The 25,358-nt window shown below is 43.8% G+C and overlaps 1 protein-coding gene across 6 annotated transcripts in view; it reads left to right on the top strand.

The window, feature by feature from the left end:
• ENOX1 (ecto-NOX disulfide-thiol exchanger 1) overlaps positions 1 to 25,358 on the top strand; it is a 628,404-nt gene that overhangs the window by 292,429 nt on the left and 310,617 nt on the right. The window lies entirely within an intron of this gene.

The following is a 25,358-nucleotide window of genomic DNA, read 5'->3' as shown; positions in this document are numbered from 1 at the left end:
ATCCTGTTGTCTCTGGGTCAACGGGATGCCCGCCCTCTGTGAGTAATGTCACTGATTGAGAACAATGACACTGAGTGTGATTCAGGGGAACCTGGTTCCAATCCTGGTGTCAGCACCTTGTGATCTCGGGCAACTCACTTTATCTCCTTGTGTCTCAGTCATCAAAAGCTTGTAAGTTCTACAGGGAAGGAACCCGTGCCTGCAAACATTCTATGTACAGGGCTGCGAACACTGTCAGCACTATACACAAAGAAACTGTTAGTATTGTTAGTATTATACATGATCCCAGTAGCTGAAGGCTGTTTTGCACTGCATGGTGCTCTCTCAAGGCAGAGGATGTCGGTTGATTTTTTGGATGCTATATATGCCCCCCATACATAAAGTTCCACCCCTTATCGTGACATAAAACAATTCATTATAATATAATTAAAAACAAATTGTATTAATAGTCAAGCTGGGTAGATTTAAAAACAAATGATAAATACATGTAGCCTAGTATAGCCTTCCACTGGCCTCCACACCATAAGTCCTGATAGGAATAGCCTAGCCTGTAGCTGCATCCTGAATGGGTACTATGTTGCCTTATCATTGGGCAGGTCTAAACCGGTAGTTGGAGTGTCATACCTGGGGAGGGTACTGACTGGGTCATATGTATATGGTGTGATGCCTGTCAGTACCTGGACCTGCCCTGTTATGGGGCAGGGTTACAAGCCCCTGCCCCTGGAATAACAGCTGGCACTCTACCCAAATTGTGTGTGTAAGGTGGGGGATGGTGTTATTTCCTTTTCCTTGTAAGAGGGTAAAGGAGCTGAGGAGGAACTCTTGGGCCTCAAGCCCCTGGGGTCTGCTCCAGGGAGAAGTGTAGGTGCCATGCTGTCTGCCCAATAAAGATGCCGTTGTACCAGCAATAATGTGTGGTCATTGTAAAGGAGAATTTCCTGTGTGGACCATCCTGCATATACCAGGATATTCATGGGATGGAGGCGCTGCACCCTAGGAAGCACCAGGAAAACACCAATGTAGTGGCCAGATCTAACGTGGGAGGGGGTAGGTGTTACATTTGGAGGCGCTGCTGAGATTCTGACTTGGGGTGCATCTGGACTGTTACTATTACCTTTGGAGTGCCAGTAAATGGGGACTATTGCTGTACTGGGATGTGCCCTGATAGTCCTGTATTCGCCAAATACATATGGAGTTGCCAGGGAGGAGCCTTGAAAAGACAGAACCCCAGGATGGAACTGCCAGCATGCACACATTGAATTCTGGGATCCTGGGGAGGATCCAGATGGCTGAAAGTAGTTCCCGCCAAAACCGGGAGGATCACGTGCAGAATTTACAAAGTGCAAGAATTAATCTTGCAAAACAAGTGTGGCTTGGTGCGAAAGCCATAACCGCACCCTTTTCTAGAAGTGTCTGAGACTCCTGGTATCTCCAGCGGGAGGAGATACTGATTCTATTACCACTATGTTGAGTGTGGGTGCTTCCCCGCCCTGTAAAACAATGATGAACTTATCCATCTCCACACCGGCCAGTGTGGAGGGTGCTGAGTCCCTCTCCCCCTTCATGGAGCTGGCGCTAGCCCAGCAGCTCAACGAGGGTGCAACAGCCCAGCAGCTCAACTAGGGTCCAACAGCCCAGCAACTCAACGAGGGTGCAACAGCCTACTGTAGCAGAGTGATGCAGGTGCATTAATCGCAGAGGTACCGGACGGTATTTCCACCATTCCTGCTGCTGAGGTCATCTCATCTGGCGCTGATCCAAATTCATTCCTGCTGTGGTGCAGGGAAATCAAGAAGGCCCATGTACTGGCTGTGGAGAAAGTGGTATCTGCAGAGCTAGTGCCTGATCCTCCATGTCTAAGGAGGACGTGGACGCACTGATCGCGGCAATCAGATAAGGCCGCATTAAGGTGACTATGAGATCGGGACATTCTCATGCTTCAGACATTAGGGTTGTGAGACAGGACACTGATTGCTTCCGTGATGAAGGTGGCTACCGCTGGGGAGAAGCAGGACATTTCCGTGCTGGCCCAAACCAATGACAATACCCCTACTACCCTACCCCGGTGCCCTTAAATGCAGGGTTAAGTGGGGGATATAGTCCTTATTGCACTGATGAAGGGGTGGGAGGAAAGGGAATGTGCCCAGACATGTGTTATTGTTATGAAATATGTTTTAGATATGTGAAATATTATTGTGAGTGCTGAGTATCTAATAACATGCTGCAGTGTATGAGGAGACTTGGTATCTAATGACATGCTGCGGTGTATGAGGGGACTTAGGATCCCACCACTTCAACATATCATTAGATACTATGTTCCAGGGAGATATGCCACATATGGACCGGACCAGATTGGTGCTTATGGAGGGTAACAAAATAGATCACTGGTGGGAAGAGGAGAGTGGGTGTAGTGTTTTCACTCTCTTCTCTGGAGAGTGAGTTGAGCTACCTAAGCCAGGGTCTGTGCCAAAGCAGCTATGGAGCTAAGTACAAGACGGGGCAGAATTGAAAACCCTCCTGGCCTTGATTACCAGGCAAGAGATATGGGGGGCTAGGAACTAGTCACCAATAGGAGACCACTCTTGCGGGGGAGGGTGGAGTACCAGGCTCCCCTCTACAATGAAACACTTGAGGTGGACTAGAGGCTAAAGCCTGCAGGAAGAGGTTACGCGTAAGGCGGAATGCCCATTGTTCACCCTAAAACCTGTCCTGATTGCTGCTATGTTTCTGGTTCTTCGTGGGGAAGGGAATGCTATCACAGTTATTGGTGTATATTTGTACCATGCCTATTGCATTTTTCATTATATAAATGTGATGCATATGGTTTATATAATGTGTCCCATCCGGGAGAATTAGATTTTTCAGAGGGAGAATGTAGCTATGTAGCCCCCTGGCTACTGAATTTCCCTGCCATAGTACTGTCAGTTCTAGTGTTGTGCCGGTAGTGCTAGGGTTACGTCTCTTGCACATGGGCCTGCATGTGAGAAGGCTAACCAGAAAGACACTTTGTTGCCATCAGCAGGTGCAGGATAGTGACAGTTGAGATACCATGCCAGGAAGGGGTGGAGGTTGCTACACCAGTTCCTGCCCAGCTACTAGGGATTGTGGGTAAGATCCTTCAGGTATAAGACCTGACTCTCTTCCTGGTTCTCTCTCCCTCTGAAGGCTCATTTGAAGGGGCCTATCCACTTCCTCTTCTGGGAGTGGAAGGATGCATTGGGTCTTGCCCCACAAGGGGGTGCGGTGGAGCTGAGGCTAACCCCAGAGGCCTCAAGACTCTGGGTGACTAAGTCAGGGAAATATGCTGTAGAGCCCAGGGAGGTGATGTGCCCCTGGGAGAGATAAGGATGTGAGAGAAGAAGAGAGTTCTGGCTGCTCTGCCTTTCCCCTTAGGAGGACTTGTCAGGTATTGACCAGGGAGGGAAGGATACCCCTGGGTCAAGCTGCCTTAGGCCTCGTTCAGGGTGCTGGCTTCGGAGGGAGGGCGTGCTTACGTGCAAGCTGCCGTGGGACACAATGTATTCAAATTGAATATTGGTTGTCAGGATAGCAGCTGCCCTGTCTCCGAAGTACGGAGTTGACGCTGGCTACAGTTTCAATAAACAACCCAAGTCGTTTTTTGAAGCTGCAGCAGCGTCACTAGGACCTCGGCAGCCAATGAAATCATTCTTGAGAATGATTTCAAGACTGCAACTTGGATCCCTAACCTGCCGTCTGTAGCCCCGCCCCCTCCTCAACTCCTGAAAAAGTCTGCTGGGGAGGATGAACACACATCGCCCAGCAGACTGCCGCCCGCCCTCGCGAACGCCCGCCCTCCAACTCCTGCCTCTGGCAACCTGAACGAGGCCTTATGAGGATAAGGGCGTATTGCTATAAGGATTATCTGTGCTGTGAGTCCCCTGAATAAAAGACAAGTTGCATTGCTGCTGGACTCCAGAGTGGTTCTTGCTAGGAGGAAAGCCCTGCAGAATGGAGGCACAGCACCAACTGGAGGAAAAGACCCCTGCACAGTGCACCCCAAGCCTACCATCGCGGAGACTCAGCCTCCTGGGAGCCAACAGGTTAGCATCAAAACACCCATAACATGGCAATCTCCCTTAGGGGGAATAATGTAATCAGGACAAAAGCATATATTTGTATATATCTATATAATGGTGATAATCAAGAAATATTTATCGATTCAGACAAAATGTTTATCGTCACAAAAAATACACTTAAATGATTCATATCATTCAAGTGGATGTTTTTTTCCATTTACATTTTTTCCCATTGCATTGAAGCAGGGTCTCTCCGGAGCTGAACCTCATTAATTCCATCTCCGGGGACCCCTGCTTCCCAAGATATTTACCTCCATAGGGGGTTCCGGTAGCCACTCCAGCTCGCTTGCTGGTTTCATGTCATGGCGGATTTTCAAGCTCCCTCGTCCTGTGGGCCGATAGGAAGCTGTGACATCATACGGTGCATCTTCCTATTGGCCTACGTGATGCGGCAGCTTTAAACTTTGCTGAAATACCGCCACCCCCTACGGAGGTAAGTTTTTCGGAAAGCAGGGGGTCCTCGGAGCTGAAATTAATGGAGATCAGCTCCGTAGACACCCAGCTTCAAACCTATGGTAACAAAAAAAATGCCGCTTGGATTGCTCCTTTAAAACCAAAGGTCCTAAAGCAGATACTGAAGGTTATATATATCCACCAGCACTCTATCGGTAATAGGCGTTGTTCCCTATCACCCCTCTTATTTTCAGCAGGGATCATTTCTAAACCCATAAATATTAATACCTGTATGTCATGGAACAGGAATACCCCTGTCTGCACTTCTGTCTCACCCCTCCCCCCCTTTCCTCGCAGCCCTGCTTGCCAGCTTATTAGTGCCAGCTGTATGTGTTTGGTTCTGCACACAAACACAGTGCTTGTGTGATAAATACAGTGCCATTTCCCCTCTCCCAGCAGCTTGCTGTATTAGAGATGCAACATTATTGCTACATGTTGTAGCTCCCCCAGACACTCCTGTGAGTTGCCATAGCAGCCCCAGGCTTTCTCTCAAATGGGCTAGTCTGCTTTCTCCCCCTCTGCTCTGCCCACAGATGGTCTGTCCCCAGACTATCTTACTACCCAGCATACATTGCCATTTCCTTTCCACCACACCACTGGACGAGTGAGTACCTTGCTGTAACCCCTGTAATGGTGCTGCAGGATTATCTTTTCACCTCCCTTTACTACTAAGCACACACAGAGATATTTAGACCTACACCTCTACACAAGAGACTGTTTTTCCCTGCTTTCTCCAAAATAAAGTAAGAAAAGAAACAGACCTTGTCGTGCTTGGAAAAGAGGGCCGAGTTGACACTATCTGAGCTAAGTCATCACCACGTGACCCTCTGGCTTCCAGAATAGTGAAAAGATATCGTGTGCCTTACAGACACTTACAGGAGCTGCTACTCCAGACTCCATGATAAAATAGGGCAGTCTCTGCAGACAAAGGAAGCACCAAGTAGCTCAAACTGCACACAGCCTGCAGCCTTAACAGACAAGCAGCAGCCTACACTGCACAGCAGCTTTGCAACAAACAGTGCTTCTCACACAAAACCTAACTGCCTTTTCTGTGTCTGAGTTCACCCTCTGCACAGCCCCATAGTGAGGAGCCACCATCTCACCTACCCCTGCGCACATTCCCACGGCCAGCGCCATCAAGGGCCACGCCACCGGACACCCGCCAGGACACGGGTCAGAGCCACCGGACACCTGTGAGTACAGCTACCCCTACGCTGCACGCTGCAGGACACCGATCGGCATCATCTGAGACAGACGCCCATCGCTGACAAGGTAAAAGACCGCATGCCACACGCACTGGCAAAAGGCCTACACACACCTACAGCATGGCAGAACTCAGAGCCTCACCAGACATCACACAGGAAAGCGATCACTCAGACACAGAGACCGCTGTGCAACTGCAACAGGCGCAGGCAGGCGCAAGGCCCAAATGGACAGTCACACTGACACAAAAGGCCCGCGAAAAATATGAGACTGACATTGAAGCACACCGCGAAAAGTTAGAGAAGGCCTGGGAGGACACTGGTCGTGAAATATGTAACGTTGCAAGTACTAGTGATCAGGAGAAACAAATTAGGCAAGCTATAGCCCAATTGAGGTCAAGTCACAAACGTTACCAAATGCTGTCACAAACATATCTCGCCTACCTAAAAAGAATTAACACGGAGGAAAGCCTCAGCGAACGTGACCAGCAGGAGGCAACTGACCTGGAGCGTGACGGCTTCGTGCAGACCACTATCACTGAGGCCGAAGACCAGAGAAAGGACCTTTTGCTGGAAACTGCATCACAGCGCTCCAGCGCATCCAGACACTCATCAAGGTCAGCAAGATCAGCGCTATCTCACGTGTCTAGCGCAAGCGCAAACGCCACCAAGGCACGAGCCACCGCAGAGGCCGCACGTGCCAGGGCCGCATACGCTCAGAAAGAGGCAGTCATGAAACTAAAAAGGGCAGAGGTGGACGTCAACCTAGAGGCCCTAAACCAAGAGAAGGAAGCCGCTGCCGCCATAGCCCAAGCTGAAGTCCTAGAAGCGGCCGCGCAACAGGACGGCAGGGAGCAACCGTACAGACGGATAGCCTCAGAAGATCCGGTCCGACGCACTGAAGACTACGTAAGGAGCCTCTTCAGTGTAAACACCAGCGCACCATCTCAACACGGAGGGAGTGACACCACAGACACCGAAGACTTGCTAGGACCACGAGGAGAAAACGCTGCTCCGTCAAAGGCACACGCTGCCTGGGATAGCCACAGCCGCAACAGTGATCCACACGCCAGCGCGCACACGGATGCACGACAACAGGCTCGCAATCCAGGCACACCCACGTGGGAGAAAACAGCCCCTCACACTAGCCAGCAGCCATCACGCATCCACGCCAAGGAAGAGGCGACCGCACAGACCGTCCCAGCAACTACCTCAGAACGGAACGAACACGCCGATGCCTCAGGTCTGACAGACATAGCCAAGTACATGATCCGGCGTGACCTGATGCACGCAGGACTCATCAGCTTCGACGACCACCCTGAGAACTACCGGACGTGGAAGTTCACGTTCAAAGACGCAATCAACAGCTTGGACTTCTCAGCAAGGGAAGAGCTCAACCTGTTAGTCAAGTTCCTGGGGAACGAATCCAGAGAGTACGCAAAAAGACTGCGGGCAGCAAACGCGCACCAACCCCAAATAGGTCTTGACCTAGTGTGGGAAAGGCTAGAAGAGTCCTACGGCAGCCCCAAAGCAGTCGAGGATTCGCTCTTCAAAAGAGTCGACAGCTTCCCCAAGATCACAACTAAAGACTACTCGAAGTTACGAGATCTTGGAGACCTGCTGCAAGAACTGGAGTTCGCAAGGAAAGACCATTCCTTAATAGGCCTCAACGTCCTAGACTCAGCTCGTGGAGTGAGACCCATCCTGGAGAAGCTACCCTTCAACCTCCAAGAAAAATGGATCTCACAAGGCTCCAAATACAAAAGGGAGAAGCAAGTCGTCTACCCCCCATTCTCAGTTTTCTTGAGCTTCATTCGCGAAGCAGCAAGGACGAGGAACGACCCCAGCTTCTTCTTAGGTGCGCAAACCACATACATTGCAAGCAGCCTGAGGAACGATAGACCAGCGACGAGATATGATAACCCCCAAACACCCATCTCGACCCGCAGGACGGACGTGCCTCCCACGACCCAAACTACTCCCGATCAGTCGGTCGCCGGAGACAAGGAACCAAGGGACCCAAACAGGGAATGTCCCATACACAAGAAACCACACCCACTCAACAAGTGCTTTGGGTTCAGGATGAAGTCCCTAGAGGAACGCAAGAGGTTACTTGGAGAATTCGGAGTTTGCTTCAGGTGCTGCGGTTCCACGACTCACCTAGCCAGGGACTGTAAAGAAGAGATCAAATGCACAGTGTGCGAAAGTGACAAGCACGTGACGGCGTTACACCCAGAGGCGCTGACACTCCACCAACTCAAGAACCCATCCTCCGTAGCGGAGCACGGCGGGGAGAAAGAAGAAGGAGAGCCAACATCCGTCACATCTCAGCGCACTGAGGTATGCGGAAAAGAAGGTGACAAAATGTCCTGCTCTAAAATATGCCTTGTCGCAGTGCACCCCCAGGGACAACCCGAGAAGGCTATTCGGATGTACGCAATCCTCGACGACCAGAGCAACCGATCGCTGGTCAGGTCAGAGTTCTTCAACATGTTTAACATACAAGACGGTGCTTCTCCCTACACTCTCAGAACGTGCGCAGGGCGAATGGAGACCACAGGGAGAAGAGTGAATGGCTACACCATATGCTCAATAGACGGCAAAGTGAATATGCCCCTTCCCACACTCATCGAGTGCAACCACATGGCCACAAACAGGGACGAGATTCCCACACCAGATGTGGCACTCCATTACCCCCACCTCAAAGGAATAGCCAACCACATCCGGCCGGTAGAACAAGGCGCCAAGATCCTGCTGCTGCTCGGTAGGGACATCATGAGGGTACATAAAGTCCGTAAACAGCATAACGGACCCCACAACGCGCCATACGCCCAAAGACTTGACCTAGGATGGGTGATAGTAGGCAACGCGTGCACCAACAAAGAGCACGGGCGAGACTATGTTGACGCCCGCAGAATGGAGGTGACAGAATGTGGACACACATCTCTCTCTAAACCATGTCTTGGCCATCTCCAAGTGACCGAAGGGCCAAGTGAAGAGAAAAGACAAGGTCACACCCCTGAGATCAACAAAAACATCCTCGCATCGAGGGGATGTGACAATGGCCTAGGATGCTCAGCAGTCCAGAGAGCTAAGGATGACGAGTCGATTCCACCGAAGGAAGAAAGTAACCTCCCAAGAGAGACCGACAAAGGGATCGTCCAAAAGACAATAAACGATCAAACAGTCCTCTCGCGAGCAATGGCACGACTAAGATGTACAGTTGTTCCTCTCCATAGAGTATCAAGCGACAGAGCAACCAGCTGCCACGGCTGGCATAGCCGTAAAAGATTGCGCCCCACAGGTGAAGCCACAGTGTCAAAAAGACTGTCCTCTCCTACGTCTAAAAACAGACGGCCACAGAGACATTTCACAAAGGGATTTACTAGGACAAAAGAGACTGTTCTTCGTTACGTCCAGGGAGACAATAACCTCCCGATGGCAGTCAACAGAGAGACACAGAAGTGTTTCACCAAACGATGTGGAGATGTTCCCGTGCAAAAAAAATGCACCGATGACCTACGATGCACAGCGTTCCAAACAACAAGGGACGGCAAACGAACACCATCAAGGGAAGATAGAGGATTCCTGAGGCTAACTGTCGAGGAGCTCTCTAAAGACGGACTAGGCAGTTGGGTAACTCCGCTACCATCCCATTCACCAAAAGGACGCTTCCCAAACAATGGAGAACATGCCATCTCTAGGTTCACTTCGCACCTCCGCGACCTAAAAAGGGAACCAGAGACCAAAAACAACTTTGTGGCCTTCATCCAGAAGATATTCTTTACCGGCCACGCAAAGCCAGCACCTCTAATGGAGGAAGGTGAAGAATGTTGGTGCCTCCAATCACCTGGGGCCTACCACCCTCAGGAACCCGATCAAATCCGGGTAATGTTCAACCCCAGCACTCAGCTTCAGGGAGTCTTTCTGAGAGACGCCTTCTTTACTGGACTAGATTCGACAACCAGTCTTCCAGAAGTGTTGTTCCGCTTCCGCAAGGAACCAAAAGCCATCTCCTTCTGCCGAACTCCAGGTGATAGGGCGACAAGCTACCACGACCGGCACACTTACAAGGGGATGTACTCTGTGGATAAAACTACAGAGACAAAAGGACTGTTTTCTCACAAGGCTAAAAGGAAACAGTGCCAGAGACTCTTACAAAAGACATTGTGGTGCATCAAGCTAACCAAGAGCTGTGCATCCACCTGGCTTCCCTTACTGGAAGATTGGCCAAAGGACTTTGACGCCAGTGGTACCGGCCGGTATCACCTTGCTATGGGAATATGGACCTTTGCATTGTTATGTTATGTTTGCATTGCACATATGTTCCACATCGCCTGTTATATAGTGGTATCTACAGATACCAGACGGGGAGTGTCATGGAACAGGAATACCCCTGTCTGCACTTCTGTCTCACCCCCCCCTTTCCTCGCAGCCCTGCTTGCCAGCTTATTAGTGCCAGCTGTATGTGTTTGGTTCTGCACACAAACACAGTGCTTGTGTGATAAATACAGTGCCATTTCCCCTCTCCCAGCAGCTTGCTGTATTAGAGATACAACATTATTGCTACATGTTGTAGCTCCCCCAGACACTCCTGTGAGTTGCCATAGCAGCCCCAGGCTTTCTCTCAAATGGGCTAGTCTGCTTTCTCCCCCTCTGCTCTGCCCACAGATGGTCTGTCCCCAGACTATCTTACTACCCAGCATACATTGCAATTTCCTTTCCACCACACCACTGGACGAGTGAGTACCTTGCTGTAACCCCTGTAATGGTGCTGCAGGATTATCTTTTCACTTCCCTTTACTACTAAGCACACACAGAGATATTTAGACATACACCGCTACACAAGAGACTGTTTTTCCCTGCTTTCTCCAAAATAAAGTAAGAAAGGAAACAGACCTTGTCGTGCTTGGAAAAGAGGGCCGAGTTGACACTATCTGAGCTAAGTCATCACCACGTGACCCTCTGGCTTCCAGAATACGGTATGTCCCCATTATGAATGCTATTAAAATGTGTAAACAATCTTAAGGACACCACATTATTTTTAATAGTTCTACGATGTTCTACTATTTGGTTTCTCAGAGATCTTAAAGTTTTACCAACATAGCTAAACGTGCAGAGTGCTAGCTTTAATCATTTTCTTATATCCTAACCAGGATCTTAAATTCACCCCTAACAATGCAATTGTATCGCTAATATTTGGGCAACGTCGGAAGATTATCCATAGTAAATCCTTACAGCAAGTAGATAATACTGGATACTTTTTCGAAATACGCCAATTAGATCACATTGCTTTATTAATATGCACCTTAAGGGAGTATACAGTGTTTGTAAGAGGGATATCTGGTTGCAGTGGATGTAGTGTTTCCCACTTCCTCTCTACATCCACTGCAACCTCTTACAAACACTGTATATAATATTGTGTCTCTGTATGTCTGCCATACCCAATGAAGGCCTCTGAGAGGTTGGAAAGCCTGTAACATATCAACTTCTTGTTGGCCCAATAAAAGGTATCATACCACCTACTCCTTCTCCCTCCTTTCTTACTACATGGAAGAAAGGACCAACATGGCTACCCACCCTTCGCTTAAAATAGCTGGTAATCTATAGGCAAAACCTCTAAATTGGTAATCTAAGTATTTAGAAAGGGGAGTGGAACAGGTATCTACTTGTTGGGCCACTTGTCTATGTTCCTGCAGGATCATGTATGTATCCTTACCACCCAACGTTTCGTAGTGCTGTAATGATGTCTGTTTGTTTCAGTCCTTTCTGCTGTTTTTATAAATATTTGATAATAAGAATTTTAGCTTTTATTAGGAATACCTGTTTGAGAGCACTAGCACTTTTCTGCTTCTTCTCAATGTGATTATCTATGTAATCAGAACTGGATTGCACCCATACTTTGGAATGCAATGGCTAATAGAACATGGGTAGAGATGAGTATTCGCTGGTAAAAGATCACGATGCCTGTGGAACCTTCTCTGTATGTTGATATGTTGATGGACTTATAAACAAGCAGAATAGTAAACCAGTGTACTGTGTTGCTATCACATTTGCTTCAATATAAAGTTGGTAATTGTGAAGTTAACTTGCCTGTATTTTTGCTGTTATGAAGGAACACTGTGAAATGTGTTCCTAATAACTCGTGGTATAAAATAGCTTTCAAATGAATCATCTCAGTGACAAAAGCAATTGACATGTCAAGTAGGCTACTACTATAAGGTTGGGGATATGAAATCCTAATAGGATTTTAGAAAATCCAATTATGTTTTTCTATATGAGAAACCAGAAAAATATAACTAGAAAACAGATATTGTTACAGTATGTAACATGAAAATAAGGCCACTTTAAATGATCCCATATTGGTGTATTTATATTTATAATCTCATTACCCAGCTATGAATTATTTCAGAGCCTTACTTTGCTGCAGTGGCAGAGGATAATCACCGAAAGGAACTGTTTATCTGGATAGTTGTGGTTTGTAGACTTGAAGAGAAAATGATAGGGCACCTAAATGGACAAGGTCATGAGAAGAGGGCTTTGAGATGTAATGGGTCCAGTTGTGGAGTACTAAAAAATATACTAGTATATTAGTAAAATATTATTTGCTCCATAAGTGTATTGCTAGACTGAAATAATTATTCCTATCCGCATTTGATAAAGAACACGTACAAGAGCATTCACATATCTCACAGAGGTTCTCTCCACCTGATTTACCCCACCCATAATTACATAGTGCTGACATTCCAGCCAGGAATTCTGGGTAATAGCATGCAAATGAGCACTAATAGTGCATCCCTTTTTGCTTTTGATACACTTTATTTATTTTTTATTTATTTATAAAAATGTTTTACCAGGAAGTAATACATTGAGTTACCTCTCGTTTTCAAGTATGTCCTGGGCACAGAGTTATAAAAAAATACATGGTTACATTAAAATAACAGGGTTATACAGTGAATTCACAGACATTTCATGGACAGATAGAGTTGGAAAATTGGGTACAGGGGATAAAAGAATGATGAGTTTCAGATTGAAATAGAGCAGCTTTAACATCACCAAACATCAGCGAACGGCAGCAAAAGGCTCACACCCTTTGGCTGCCCTTCGGCTGCGCCAAAGGCTGTACGCCTTTGGGGAAACGCAGTTGTACACTGGGGTGGTTGAGATTGAATCTGTTGCAGCTGTGAACAAAAAGATCTTCGTGTCCTTATGACTCATTAACATTTCAGTGGATGGGGTTGATGTTCCACAAAGAACAAGCACATGTTATCCCTTGGCACGCTGGTCCTGTGCAGAGGGGAGCAGTTCTTGGGGAGCCCCATCAGGCTGTCCGCCTTTTGGGCAACGTAGATGTACACATAACTTTAACATATATCCCTTTTGTTTCACACAGCTTTAAAACAATGTCTGGTTCAAAAACGTGCATAGCCAACCAACCTACTCACAGACGTTACCACTCCCGTTATCGCACAGTATTGCATTGCCGCTGACTCGATGCTTTACGCAATATTTACCACATGTCCATTCAAACAAATGGAGTCGCTCGTAACAACATTGCTTGATTTCGCAAACAAATGGCGAGATGTTGTGCATTAACGGGATCAGTGTTGTGGTTGCTGGCCTTGCATTGGGAAGCTAGTCGGGGTACATACCAGGTACACGAGCAAGTTATGGTGAGCTGGCAGAAATGGAAGCACTGTTTGTTGTGTGATTATGGGAGAAGGGAGTTTTAGGGGGGCCTGTCTAAAATATGTAAATGTTATCTTACTGTAAGTTTTGTTTATCATTGCTGTACTCTGTATGAAGAGTTTATCACTTTTTTACTCACCGATGACCTTTATTATAGCTTTGTGAATCCCAGCGAACAAACAAACGAAAGGTTCCCCCCAGAATGCACTCAGATCGATCTAAGTGATATGATGTGGCAAATTTAAAATAATTTAATGTATCAATAATAAACGTAAAATAGTAGTTGTACAGAGGGGTGTGGTAAACAAGTCCAGGGCCACCCCCGAAATACATACCAAATATGTTACCGTATTTACCGTATTACGTACATATACGGAAAAAAGGGTAAAAAGAAACACTACACCTAAACACACTGGTATATAGCCTCAGTCTATATAGATCAACTCCTGCAGAACTAAGCGCAAACCTATAATCAGGCAGTGCTTATATCTATTAAACCGGCAGTCTCAAATAATATAAAACTGTCGATACTAAATCTGGAGGAGATGATACCTAGAGGGGTAATCTTAAAATACCAATATGTACTGGCAGCAATATAGCCAGACCAGTGAAGTGTAATTAGGTTGATCATACAGATTGAATTGGGTGTGTTGATACTGTGATTTCACGCCGATTTCTGCATCTACACCATTAGACTTCACTGGTCTGGCTATATTGCTGCCAGTACATATTGGTATTTTAAGATTACCCCTCTAGGTATCATCTCCTCCAGATTTAGTATCGACAGTTTTATATTATTTGAGACTGCCGGTTTAATAGATATAAGCACTGCCTGATTATAGGTTTGCGCTTAGTTCTGCAGGAGTTGATCTATATAGACTGAGGCTATATACCAGTGTGTTTAGGTGTAGTGTTTCTTTTTACCCTTTTTTCCATATATGTACGTAATACGGTAAATACGGTAACATATTTGGTATGTAATTCGGGGGTGGCCCTGGACTTGTTTACCACACCCCTCTGTACAACTACTATTTTACGTTTATTATTGATACATTAAATTATTTTAAATTTGCCACATCATATCACTTAGATCGATCTGAGTGCATTCAGGGGGGAACCTTTCGTTTGTTTGTTTGCTTATCCCTCTGTCCCCTTTTGCACCGGATACGATCGCTGACTATCTATTTATCTATTATTCTTTGTACTTCAGCTGATGCGGGAGCTTTTCCCCCTTTCCCCTTCCCCTATTTTGTACTGAATCCCAGCGATTAAGCTATCCAACTCCAGATATACATTATAAAAATAATAATGATACATTATGCTATATGGATACGTTTATGACGACCATATCAAGGTTTCAGGATTTCATAGTTTATACATGTTTCATAATTATTATGCTATTTCATTATTAGCAGGATAAAATAAATGTTTCTGTGGAGATTAGTAAGGATTTGTGTAGCTTTTACATAAACTTGGGTATTTTGGACAAAAGTACCGAAATGATGCTAATCTTTATTGAGCTTTAATTTCCATAGAGGAAAAATACTACCTAAGGTGTGTAATTTTTAGCACTATTTTGTTACTGTGGGCCTAAATACACACCATTTTTGGTGTTTGTAAAAGGTCCGAAGATCCCCTTTTCCTTATAATACACTGAGACGTTTTGGAGTTGGAATAAATAAGGTGGGTTGTGAATAGAGGGTGAATTGCCTGTAAGGAAGTTTGGAAACAAAAATATAGAAACTTTAAAAACGTCACTCATAAACCCCAAACAGCTGTTCCTGTAGCAGTGTCTGTGTCTGGAATTTTTTATGCATTATAACATCTACCATTCCAGTCGCTTTTCAAATATCCCAAAAGTTACAACATCACATATACTGTAGAATACAGGCTTAGAAGAATATACTGTAGGCCTTTTTACCCAGACAGGAGTCAAAGAAATAATGTCCACCTTTCTGTATTATTTTACGTAATATAAGCCATATCATGAGTCTTTTGCAATCCTGTAGAAGTCTTTAAAAGGGTATTTGTCCTGGAACAGGATTGTTTATGTATGTGTATTTTTCTTGCTCTCAGGCTGCCAGCCCTCCCCAGCTAAATTGCATGTTTTTCCCTGCTCTGAAGCAGCCAGAGCTGTGTGTATTGCAACATTATTGTTATAAATAATCCCCATTACACAGCCACTAGTCAATTGCACTGGCAACCTCCCAATGCTCACAGTTGAGATTGGTTTGGCCCTCTCTCTGTGCCCTTTTCTGGTATTGTTATGCCCCTTAGCCTGTTCCTGTCTGACAGGAAAGTGTGCTCTCTCTTTTCAACAGCAGCCAAAGTGAGTAGACACTTCTTCCACTGCTCCCTCAGAAAGGAAATCCTTTTTACCTTCCCCTCAAATAAGCACTTCCACATAGCAGAACACCTTCCTCTCATAATGTATTCTCCTGGCAAGAAAAATTTGCTATCACAATCCACACGCAAGAGCTTTTATATTTTTGTTAACTCCCCTCAATAAAGTTGAAGAAAATAGAAGGAATTTGCGTGCTTTTAAAAGGGGACGAGTTCAGCTACATGGACTTACTCACATGCTACAAGTGAGCCTGGGTCCAGAATAGAATTGTCACATGGAAATTACCATTGGCTTAAATGGGAGTTTCCCTGAAGTAGTAGCCCAATCAGCACTGTCAGTTTAATGAGTAAATGCTTTAGTGTCATTGCAACCCTACCTCTAGCCTGCTATAAAAACTCATAATATCACAAAGGCATTATGAGTTGTGTAATATATGTATGTGCAAGGCTTTCTTTTTCTTGCTGCTGAACTGCTCCAGATAGATGTCTGAACAAGCAATCTATCAGTCATTCTTTACTTTACCTCATCCCTTCTCTCTCCCAGTCTGATGTCTAACACAGATGCTATAATATATTTAGTAGAGAATACAACACAGAAAGGAAGCGCTCAATGCTATAACATATTTAGTAGATATACAAACATTAATTCACAAGACTGAAACAGACGAGTGCAACATAGCATTTGAAGGACCTGAAACAGACCTCAGGGAATCAACGCCAGGAGGTGTCTTAGGTAGTAGCACAGCTTGGTAAATATGGGCCTCACTGTGTAACAGTTCTGTGTATAGAAGGAAAGTACTAGCGATATCTAAAAGATTTGTAGATCATGTTCTGTATGGTGATGTTTCTAAGTAATGAAGAGCTCTGAAAGATTATTGAGAGGACAAGTTATTCTGCCAGTTTCCCATCACGGTGGTTATCGTGGTGTTACAGACAGCTCTTATGATTTCTAGTTGAGGTCTTTTTCACATTATAAATCAAGGTAAGTGCATGCATCATCTGATGTTTTGACTTCCCTGTGAATGATTCGCTGTTAATTCTAGGAGAGAGATGCCATGGTCATCGACTAAAAAAATGACGATCTTGTCAATGTCTTGTATGATTTAATGTCCAGGAAATGGTGATGTTTGTCTTTTAGCTATGCCAACCAACCAATATCACATGTCCTCTTTAATTTGGCAGTGGCACTGATTTGAGAGGGAGGCATTATTATTTTATTCTGCACTGCAACATTGTGCCAAATAAATGCAATGTTCAACAATAATGATTTCACCCTTGTTTTCATCACATTTTTTCCTTCATGACTACCAGCTATTAGTTGAGACATCTTAGTTATCTAATTAGACTGCATTCCCAACATGATACAACAGTACATGAGTCACATTTAAATACTGTTTGAATGCGTGTTGATATATCTGGGAAAAAGAACACATCTCACTTTCTATGTGTTTGCTTTATTAGACAAATGAGTTTTTCTTTACGTTTTTATTAAAAGTAGAAATATGCTGTTACGCAAGAAAAACGACCCAGAATTCTAGCACGCTCAAGCTTCATATTTAGAATGCTTTCAAATGTATTCATATTTGCTGAGCAGCTACTGGTGTGTGACCATACATGCAAATGCAAATAATACAGAACTAATGTACTTTCACCTTCAAAAGCGCCTGCAAACCTCTCATTCTTTTTTAAATTATCCGGATATTCTTAACTAATCTATTTGCCTTGAAGGGTTTACAGTCGAGCATCTTGTGACTACTGTATATTGTAACCCCCTCCTAAGGCCGTGCTTATAGTGACGGCGACGGCGATGCGACGGATGACGTCACCCATCGCCGTCGCCACCTGCGAAAGTTGAATTTCGCTTTGCAGCGACGTCGCTAGCGACCTGGCCATTGATTGGTTCAGAGGCTGTCACATGTGGTGACAGCCTCTGAAAAATCAAATTTGACCGGCTACCAAATTTTTGGTCGCGACATCGCTTCCGTCACGTCGCGCTTACTATATGCGCTTGCGACGGCGACAATGTATTTGTTTTGGAGCGACGTCGCGTCGCCGTTGCCATGCACTATAAGCGCAGCCTTAGTCATTGCACATATTTAACGGGAGTTAAAGCTGAATTGCCTCAATTAAAAATTGCAGCCAAATCTAGAAAAGAATGAGCCCCTCTCCTGATTATTGCATCGTAACAAAATAAATATGGGAAACCATATCTGTAACACAGCGAGTGATTGTACTGGCACAGAAATCAAAATATATTTTGTGGCAAATGTATATAACATTGTTTAGGAACTCAGAACATGTAACCATCCAAAGGCTGCTGGACATAATGAACTTGGCTTAACAGCATTGTATGTAAATGGTACAGTGGTAGAACTATTGATTAGGTAGAATACTGAAAAATTGGAGCTTTAAAGGCTAACCCAATGTATGACTCCACCAGTTATTAGTTTGTCATGAGAATACATAATGTGTCCCTAATGTAGCAGGAGCTTGGGTCCGTCTTCACATCTGAGCAGACATTCCACTTTCTCTCTACCTACAGTATCTAGTATACAGTTGCCCTAGAAGATTTTTTCCAGTGCATGACCAAGTGCTGTCCATCCACCCATTTAGCAGTGTCCGTAGAGTTCCATATCTAACATAGAACGCAGGGCACTTGATAATATAAACCATGTATTTTCTTTCACGTGTTTAATTCCTTTATTTTCTATTTCTCTTTTGTGTGGGGATGTGACACTGCTACATATTGCACCGCCTGTGGCATCTCCTAGAACCAGCATGTGATCAAAAATGTATTTGTCCATGTGGCCAGGACTACTGACAATAATAGAGTTTTTAACCAAAATGAACTCATGTCAGTGTTCTGTTAAATGGTTAAATATTTGATGATTGATATCTTTAAAAAAAAAAATAGTAAGCAGAAAAATATGAATATTATGGAATACATTGTAAAAGCTATTGTGAACATTTTTCTAAAAATATGAATTCAGAAATGTGAATTGTTCTACTGTCCTTATCTGACTCATTGTGTTTGCCTTGCTGAATCTTTTATATACCCTTAAATATGGGAAGGATCCAGGAGTGTGGAAAAAACGGAGCACAGCTGCAAAAATCAAAGGGCTACAATACAGAGCTAAATTAAAAATCTTTTAATAAATGAGTGACAACATGGCAAGATACAGTAAGCAAGCAACTAACGCGTTTCATGCATGTTTCAGTACTCAGACGAAGCGCTGAAACATGCGTAAAACGCGTTAGAGTTGCTTGCTTACTAAATCTTGCCATGTTGTCACTCATTTATTATTATTTTTTTAATTTAGCTCTGTATTGTAGCCCTTTGATTTTTGAAGCTGTACTCCGTTTTTTCCACACTCCTGGATCCTTCGCATTTACCTGTACAGCGTGAGGCACGCACGAAGAACCAACAGCATCATATTGTGAGTACATCTTATTTCATCACCAATTCACAACTTATACATAGTGGGAGGAACATTTCTATTATAATCATTGTGGCGGTGAAAGGGTTAACCAGGCCAATAATAAAGGTATTGTGCCCGGCTGGTTAACCCTAAACCGTGTTGGGACAGAAGGGGTTAAAATGTATTGACACCATAATACCAGGTTTTCCCCTACACTACCTTTATTGTCCTTGTTTTGCAGCGCAGAAGCTAGCTGCAGTTAAATGAATGGATGAGAAATGTGCTAACTGTATTTGTGACACAAGGGGGAGCTTCTAGCGCTGTGCCAAGCGCTGATTGAAGAAGTGTGCCTGTGAATAAGTGGCTGCTTTAAAGATGGGTATCAGTTTCCAGACCACAGACGTCGAAACCGCAAAGTCAATTGAATAAGTGGTCTGCGGTTTAACTGAAGTGTCTTCTTGATACATGGTATCCTGCCATCTCGTTATCCACTTAAGCTGAATTGGTGGCGCGCGTCTGCGGTTACTGATCAAAAGCCAGGGGACGTATACATTAAATGCCGGCATGTAACCCAGACCGATTGTAGGTCAAACCGCAACCCACATCACAGAGCCCCTTCAATTAAGGGGATAACTTGCACTAGGAAAGAACTAGCACTAGCACTTTTGGAGTGCAGCTAGGTAAGAAGAAAACATGACCATACATATAAGTTTTATATTTGTTGCACCTGCAGAACATACATATATAAATAAACTGTATGCCAATGGTGTTTTAAATGCAAAGGCAGGAACCCCTTTCCTGCCTGTCTGGCAATGAATCCATTAACATGCCCATATGTTATGGATGCATGAGCTGAGGGATTTTTCATCTCCGTACTTCAAAGGGCACACTGCTAAGTCGGTGCCCCAGTGTCTAGAGAAGTCCGGAGATGAAAAGTCTCAGGGACCCTAGGTGTTAGGGTGGCCGGATTATTCCCAAGTACCAGATACTGGTGTGAAGTATGGGTGCTTCACACTTGGTAGCCAAACCCCAGACTTACTGTCTCCAGGTAAGAGGTTGGGCCCGATATGCTAATTATCTCAGGTGTGAGGTTAACGCATGCTCTTAGCAGACCGGGAAGCAACGTCTTCCTGTTCTATGAACTCCTGGCAAGTCTGGGATAGGTGGGAAAAGTTGTTCCCACGAGAGGATTGGGTGTGTATGTTAGGAATAGGACCCTTAACCCTATAAAGATGCCTGTAGCGCAATCCAAGTCAGATTCATCTAAGATCATCTGAGACTTTACCAAGAAACGTCCAAGTTTTAGCATTAGCGGTTCCGGAGTGTGAGGGGTTAACAACATCATAACCAGGGATCGTGCCCCTCTTCCAGAATTAATTTGAGCTATGGATTTCCGAACGAATCCTGTAAGGACATTACGAAATCTTTCCTGTCGGCGGAGATATAGGGGTGGCAAGTTGTGCCCCTAGCCAAGGACTGTTACACGGCTCACATCGCGCACCCACTTGCATGCGTGCAGAGGTGTCAAGAGACTTTGTTTCGCTCCGTGGACATTTTATTTCGTTTCCCCACCCCAGTAAGTGTTTATTGAGTGTAACTGTGAAGTATTGTGTGTTTGTCTTACAAGGAAATAAATCACAATTTATTTTTCCCTCCTTGTTGTGGTCAATCCAGAATTGGTAAGGCCTGGTCTATCGTGACAATCATCTCTAGGGTGGTGGTCCATCTACAGTAGGAAGAGAATCAAACAGTGCTGTTTGTACTATCAACCAAGGACATTATTCATACACCTTTCCCGTATTTTGAGCATTATACCTTCACAAATAGCCAGACTCCAAGATGCCTTGAATGCATTATTTCCTCTCAAGCCAGTGGATACTTTCTTCATCAGTAAAGAGACTGTTATTGTGTATTCAACAATCTGGAAGCACCGATCATTTAAACTTAGTTTCTTTTCTGCCCTGTTGTACCCTTAAACATGCATCTTTCCTAACTGGCTTGATGACATATGCAGAGTTCATGCAGAAATCTAATCACAATAAACATTAACATTTCTCCCCTTAACACTCTACTCTGAATGTTATTTTATATTTTTAAGGCATCAGTAGCCAAGACACTGCATAAAATTCATATTACTGTTATTAGTACACTTTAGGCATAGGTGGGAGTGCACTTTATTATTTGAATAAAATGACTAATTATTGCTGGCATATTTAAGAGGTGTTTTTGGAATTATATTGTTTTGTGTTGAAGAAATAGGACTCCGATTAAAAGACTCACATTCCATGACCACTATATTCAATAACAAATATACGTGCCTCATTTAAAAGGGCAATCCATGCAATATCCTACATGTGGGGGTTTGTTGTTGTTTTTTTTTTTTTTAAATAAATCAATGCTGTAGTATTAGGTGATACTTACTATACTTTTTTTTTATTCAACTCTTAATGCAATTCTTAATTTATTTGAATATATCGAGCATCCCTTGATTTCTATAGCAGGCTTTACTCCCCAGCAATTTGCAACACTTTCCTGTTCGTGATAATGTGTTACCAATATTCTCAGCAGTGTGAGCTGCAAACCTTAACAATATGTTACCTTAGTAATATAAGAATACATTGTAGCTGCCGACTTACACTGACTGAAGCATTACTTGAAACTGAAAGGCAGCCATTTAGTGAACCTTTTCGAAGCCGGATATTTGCTGATCAATCACTAGAAAACGAATCAATCGGCAGCTTAGGTAATTAGTTTTACAACTTTTTTTTTTAAAGTACCGCTTTTATTGCCTTTTTAAAAGAATTGCATTTTCTTTTTGTTCTCCTAGAACAAATATATTCGTGTGCACGATTTATCCTTTAAGCCCAGAAGGCCATTGTTTGTAATGTATTTTAATAAAGCTGAGGCTATTTTCCCCCCAGTCGTATCTGTTTATTTCTTAGGTTTGGTAGGGCCGAGTTCCCCTCTTGAGCATGCTAAAATCATGTGCACAGTTTTGTTGACTAAGCTTGTGAACTTCTGCCTTCAAGTGCTGTTCAGTATAGCACCACTACTTTTTGAAACGACCCTTGAATCACCTGTGTTACCACAAACACTGCAAATACTAGGGCATTTAGTTAGCAAAGGTTTTTTTTTTTGGTGTTACCACAAACATTCACACATATCTTCTTTTGCTGAGGTTTGAGATCAGCGACTTTTTTTGTGTCCATACCATTGATAGTAAAAACATTAATAGGAAGGGCTTCTGAGCAGAGAGCGGGTTTGAAATCTGTATTTAGTTTCATAATGCATGACTCCACTAGCAGCATTTGTCACGTTGTCGTCACAAAGCCCCAAATAAATTGTTTTATTCATATTTTTCAGTTTCACCTGTACCTTTGATACCTGGAAAAAAAAGCAATTCTACAAATTGTTGTAAACAAGTTGGTGAACTGACAGAAAATACAGCAAAATCAGCACATTGCAAATCAAGGAGACTGCGCAAAGGCGAGCAGCTAGTCCTTAGTTGTGGGTAATCTTGGTACCAATGCGTTGCCAAATATGAAATCAAAATCAGTAGCTGGAAAGTCAGGCTCTGACTTTTTGTTAATTCTTTGAAACCTGCTGTACTGTAGGTGAAATCCAGTGATATTCACCTTTTTTACGCATGTTAATGTCTTTAAGTAGTACCATAATACAGATGTCAAACTCTCATTTTGACCTAAGCAGTAAATCTTTGTATAATGATGTAAAATAAAAAGTCTACTTATAGACACATGACTAATTACAGTAACTCAAGTAAATTGTTAAATTGCAAATACAAGTTTTCTTGAAACTAGACTGTTCAGTTTCACCTATAAAATGTCCTTAAATTAATAAAGGGATTAAGAGCCATAGGGCCTTATTCTGTAAGGTGTGATAAGAGCAGATGATGTGCTGTAGCAGGAAAAGCCCCATTAAAATCAATAAGGCTTTCATGAGAGAGCGCGTCAGTTGCGCTTATTACACCTAACAGAATAAGGGCCACCGTGTACTGTATGTATCCACCACTTCATTCTTTTCACTGAGTCTTTATTTGAATTCATGTAAAATGCACTGGTCTACATATTCAGTCTCAGATAAAATACACTATTCATTTCTTGTATAGCCAGCCATTTATATATATATATATATATATATATATATATATATATATATATATATATATATATACTGTTGGTCATCATGGCAAGCTACGAGAAAATATAACAAAATTAAAGATGTTATTGATTTAGAAGCTATGATCATGTCTTTATTTTCTTAGAAGTCTAATGTCCTCATTCTGTATCTAAGAGAAATGCAGAGGTACAACCAGGGAGACTGATTTAGGGGAAATTAAACCATGGATTTATTCAGTCCATCACTTGAAACATTGCAGAAACCACAAAATAAATAAAACAGGCTACCCCTTTGTAAGGGCCAACTCACTTCCCCAGTACCGATCTGCAGGGCTGGGAGGATACACCTCTTTCCATCGTACAACCCACAAAGTTCCAAGAGGTACCTGTAAGCGGGGCCCTTTGTGGCAGTCTCTGAGTCTGGATGGTGTCCGTTAGGTGGCAGCCTCTGGCGAGTTCCAGGGTCCTCTGTGCCCAGGAATAGGGGTCTGGTTCCTGGGGTCTTATCAGCACAGCCTTGTGCTCAAGACATAATTTCCTTTACCAGCACAGTTGTGACTGCTCAGGAGTATCCCTCTTGCCGTTTCCAGCAGCTTTTTAACCTGTCTGATTTGCCAAGTGGAGACTGGTTAATTGACTTTGGCTGCAATTAACCAGCTCTCTGCTGGATTACTCAGACCACTAAAGGCTTTCAATTGAAGCCTCATTGAGACAGGGTTAGGTCCCTGCTACACTGTATGCTGGAGATGATTTTAGTCCTGTTGATTTGAATGGAGGTGGGACGTATATTGAATAAGGGCCTTTGACAGAGTGAAGTCGTTGGCTGATAATTATGCCTGGGAAACATACCTCTGACTGCTGAAACCAGCAGGCATGATTTAATGAGAGGGTTAACCCTGTCCGAGGTACCTGAGCAATCAGGCCTGACTTAAGAGAGCTGTCAGGCAGCTTGATAAGGAAGGAACTGCTTGTAGTAGGTGGCTGTCTCGGACTACAGAGCTGCCCTGATCAGGTTGCTGTATCCAGGTGGATTGCCTTGACCCTCATAGGATGGAGTCCCCACTAAACAGATAGGGACTTGATTTTATTTCACTAAAGATGAATGTGTTATTTAAAGCTGGTAACTAGTTTAGTCAGCCAGCCCGTAGGCTAGGCTTATGTTGTATAGTTAGCCTCCCTACCGTGGAGAAGGCGTTCTTTTTATGTTTTGTGTTTGTCTTAAAGTGACAGTGTGCCTAATGTTTATTTGATTGTGGAAAATAAACCACTGAAGTTAAAAGCCTTACCCACTGTTTGGGACTCTTACTGAACCCACCGCGAGGCCGTCCTGCCACAGGGTCAAAAAATGGTTGAAATTGTAGTTGTACCCAGTGTTTCTATATACAGTAATGTATGTATAGCTTTATTTATATAGTGCCCACAGTATTATCTGCACTTTAAAAAAGAGACAATACAGTACAGAGAATTTTAATACAATAAGTAATAGGAAATCCCTGCCCCATAGATCTTACAATTTATGTGAATTATATCTACATATTGCTGTGAGGCCAATCCATTGTGAAGTACTTTTTTTAGCAAGCAATGTCTTGACAATGTCTTTATTTAAAACCCTTAAAATAAAAATATTCCGAAAAATAGTGTTCCTTAGACAGACTTTTAGTCCGTTCTAAACCCCGTAAACTATGACTCAAATATCCTTTGTGTAACAAGCTCCTTGTTGATTTCAAACCACACCAAACATCTGTTGTCTAGGTATTCATTACTACAGTCTGCTGTGAAGACTTGCCCAGAGTAAAGTTGCATCATTTATGAGATGTAACCTGGTGCCAGTATTACTTGTAAGAGTCATGTAATGTTTTTACAAAAAAATTTGAAATGTCATCCATTGAGCCTCCGAAACATAAAATTACTGAACCCCTTGTACAGTTTGTTTGCCCACACTATTCCTCCCGCAACTGATAACCGAAAATGTATTTAATAACTACACAGAACAAATATGATGTGGTATGCATGGCTGGC

The sequence above is a fragment of the Ascaphus truei genome, chromosome 3 (assembly GCF_040206685.1).
Source record: "Ascaphus truei isolate aAscTru1 chromosome 3, aAscTru1.hap1, whole genome shotgun sequence".
NCBI classification, from domain to species: domain Eukaryota; kingdom Metazoa; phylum Chordata; class Amphibia; order Anura; family Ascaphidae; genus Ascaphus; species Ascaphus truei.
This window is presented reverse-complemented; position numbering and strand designations above follow the sequence as displayed.